Source organism: Takifugu rubripes, chromosome 16 (genome assembly GCF_901000725.2).
Source record: "Takifugu rubripes chromosome 16, fTakRub1.2, whole genome shotgun sequence".
In the NCBI taxonomy this organism is placed as follows: Eukaryota; Metazoa; Chordata; class Actinopteri; order Tetraodontiformes; family Tetraodontidae; genus Takifugu; species Takifugu rubripes.
The window spans coordinates 5,424,916-5,428,897 of record NC_042300.1 but is presented as its reverse complement, the minus strand read 5'-3'; positions in this window follow the sequence as shown (position 1 = coordinate 5,428,897).

Below are 3,982 nucleotides of genomic sequence, written 5' to 3'. Positions count from 1 at the left end.
TGAAGTCAGGCCGCACATGTGCCAACAGGCCTGTGATGTCCATGCCAAAACTGTGACACGTCTCCTCTGCCAGGGGTTCCATTTCACTGGGTAATTGGATGGAAGTGAAACTCTGCGGAGAGGAAAGTGTGAAAGTGGAGCTCTCAGTGTTATTATGAAACATCCTAGTGCATCCATGCTCCAGAAAGATGTTTGTTTTTTCAAGAAGGGCTGATGGATCAAGAGAAATCAGGAATAATATCAATGATGTGATCCAATCAGCTCCTGCGTTATTGTTTCAAAAGCTTTCTGCCCATTCAGCATTCAAACTGGGGGTTTTAAATGCCAGTAACATTTATTCCCTGCAACATAATCAAGCTATGAAAACGCACGAGTGCAGACGTTAGTCTGTCAGTGCCCCGTAATTATCTTGGGAAACTGGGAGAGAGAGACGCTGGGGTCGGGGAGGGGCCGGCTGTGGGATTTGAGAGGGACTTTTAATGAGGGGAGATCTCTGTAGGTAACTTCCTTTCCTCCTTCCCTCCCAATTCTCCCCCCAACCCATCTGGTTGGACTAAACAGCAGATTAGCACATTAGCACTGTAGGACAGGCAGGCAGGTTAGCAAGACGGAAAAGGCTGAAGCTAACGCACGACACTGGCACAGATGGTGCACGACTCATTAAAGGCTGACATAAAAGTTGCACTAAATTAAAGGCCAACTGCATCCGCCTTCATTAACAGATGATAAAAGCTTGACTCTTAATTGCAGCCTTTATTTAACGTTCTTCTGTAACACCTACTTTTGTTTTTAAGTGACATTAGGCTGCCCGGACGATTTTATTTTTCTTCTGCTGATGAAACATTTAGTAAATGTCGCAGTTCAGGTACAAAGCTTTCCACTGCTTTAGTGGCAAATACTGTTTGAAAGACCGTGACATCGACCTGTAAGTCTGTCCATTCCAAATGTTTGCGGCTGACGTATGTGATCAGTCTAATCTTCAGGTCGGCTCACTTTCATCATTTTTACTGCAGGCAGCTGTTTGCAGGAAACCCTTGAAAACCACATAAACTCCAAGGTAACAAACAGTCAACAAACTCAGCCAGAGAACATGATGGAACACTTAGAGAAAATAGGAAATATTTGATGAACATGCGTGCATTTTCACCTTTGGTGAACAAACAGAACAGTTGAGTCAGACATTTTGTAGAGCAAAACATGATATAAATGATTATTCTCCAAAATCTAGTTTTTTAAAAACTCTTTCTGACATACACACATTTGTGCTCGCAACCTCATCATTTCTTTCTATAAAATTGACGAGAACATATTTTAAATTGGCACGTCCACTTGTTACACTGCCCCCTAGCGGCCACCCTGCTACCCGCACCTACCACGACAACTGCCCTAATCCAATAATCCCCAATCACCATCAATTATGTTGAGTGTCCTTACAACATAAAGGATATTTAGATCTTCATGGCACAGGTGTGTAAAGGTAGTTATGCTACACACAGATACATATGTTCATTTATAACCTCCCTTTCTTTTCAGCCTGCACCAGATTAGCTGTGCACCAGTTTAATGACCTCACTCCACCTGGTCAACAAGGTGCGCTATAAACAACATAACACATGCTTATCTAATACACACAGAGAGAAACTGGCACTGGAGAGCTCGCTGCCTCCACGCACACAGTCCAACTCACCCACACCGACGCTCACACCCTCACAGGCTGGTGTTGCCGGGCTGTGTTCGCCCACACTAATGAAAGGGAGCAGGCTTTATTAGCTGTCTTTAACGGCCAACACCCCACATACCTAATCATGTTCACACACACGCAAAAACACATGCTTAATTCCCTCAGACACAAAGAGATTTCAGACAAGTCAGTTGAATTTCAAGCTGCGAGCAATGTGAAAAATCGCCTGTAATTCCATTTCCTGCTGGTTAACGTGAAGAACCCCAGTGTCATCCAGCCGTCCATCGGGTTCCCATTTGAGTCCCGAATCCCTTTCAAATGCACCAGAATCAAAACCGACACAACCTCCCCTCTAATATTTTCCCCAGCTTCTCTCTAAAGTCAAATTTGTGTGTGCCACAAATGTGTGTGCGCCACTTTTCTTGCTTTGATGGAAATGTTTAAGCTGATTTCATCTTCAGGCCTGCTCTGAGGTCAGGGACAGCAGGTCAGAAGTAAGAGAGCAGGAATCAAGACAAATTCAAGGCCTTGAAAAACAAACAAAGGCAACCCCCAGGGCAGGAATCAGGAATCAGCAACAGAAGATGGCAGTTTGTCGTTGATTTAAATGCTAGACAGCAAAAGTCATCGTAAATGTAGAATTTGGCTTTTTCCCCCCTCTTTTTAACCCAGTATACTTAAGATTTATACCATAATATTTTGTCTGGATTCTGGCATTAATTGTCTAATCACAGTGGATTTAAAACCAGCCCGTCTGGCATTGATAGTGTATTTTTCTGTCACGTTCTAATCTCCCTTTACATTTTTTTAATGCTGCCAACAATGCTGCCAAAGGAGAGCATCAGGTTTAGCTTTAAAACGCCTTGAAAGGCACTTTTATTCAGTAATTTTCTGCACATTATTCACACCCTTTAAACAGACTCCTCGGGACACATACTGATCTTGGAAAACAAATTAAGAGCCGAGCTTTTATGGACATGATATATTTAAAAGAATGTGTGTGTGTGTAGCCTACGGGGTGTGTGTGTGTGTGCATGAGAATGGAATTAACATTGCAGAGTGGTCACGGCATCACGGCGGGCAGCGCTGGCAAAGCCTTTATTGTCCAAATTAAAACACCACAACAATTGAGAACAGATTTTCACCAGGTACCTTAACAGCATTGTCAACCCCTCACACACACACACATACACACACACACACACCCAAGCATACAATTCTCACAAAAAACTAATGATGTAAACGCGTCGAGGCTGTCATCAGTAGTGAACAGGCTGTATTTCCCTCAGATTCGCTCTGAAGTTTGCACCGTGCACAACATACCTGAGACACACAGTAGGTGTGTATTGTGTGTCTCACAGGCATTGCAAAACACACACACACACACACACACACACATACAAACACACACACCCGCTGTTCCAGTCTGTTTCCTCCCCATAAAAAGCAACACTTAGCACTTCATTCTCGAGCAGTTCTGACAACATTACTCAGGTTGGTTTAAGAGAACGGAGTGAGAGAAAACAAAAGCCACAAGGAAAAAGTACGAGGAGGAGGGGAGGAAAATAAAAACGGAAGCCTGGTCGCTCGGTTGAGAAAATACGGAGAATTGTCTTTAACGAGTTGAATAAATTCTCCCTGCAAATGAGGGGGGGGGGGATGGGTGGAGCTGCAGCGAGCGTTTGGCGTGGTGTTGGGAATATTTTACAAGCTGCATTAATGGCTGTTCTTAAAACGCTGCTATTAAGACAGAGCCGTGATGCCATATATTAGCAGCGATTATGTTCACGCACATACCGACGTGCACAAGCCAAGCTAATTAACCGTGTTGCTCCAACACCTTTTCTGTAAATATGAGTTTCCTCAGGCCCAAAACAAACTGCATCTCCTCTGTTTGCAGCGCACAATGTGGCCATTCAGGGAATCCTGGAGCCTTTCCTGGGTTTGGAAAGGCAGCATCACACAAACCAACCAGTCGTTGTTGTGGTTGATTGTTGACACACACGGCTGTGTTCTGCAACCAAAAAATAACGCGTTTGTTGGTCGGGGCCAGGTTAGGTGGCTGGATTTGGACTGCGTGCAAGGCTGATAATTCCTGCTTCAGGCCTGGAGTCCTCTCAACGTCTATTTCATTGGATTTTAGCCTAGAAGCTTCTCTGTGAGATTAATTCACTTAGCTGTCATCATGGACGGCTCACACTTGCTGACTGTGCAGATGTTGGTGTCTGTTTAGGTCTCTCATTCCCTATGTGAAGTACAGAGCAAGGGTCAGCTGGATGAGCTGCTTTCACACAATGACGG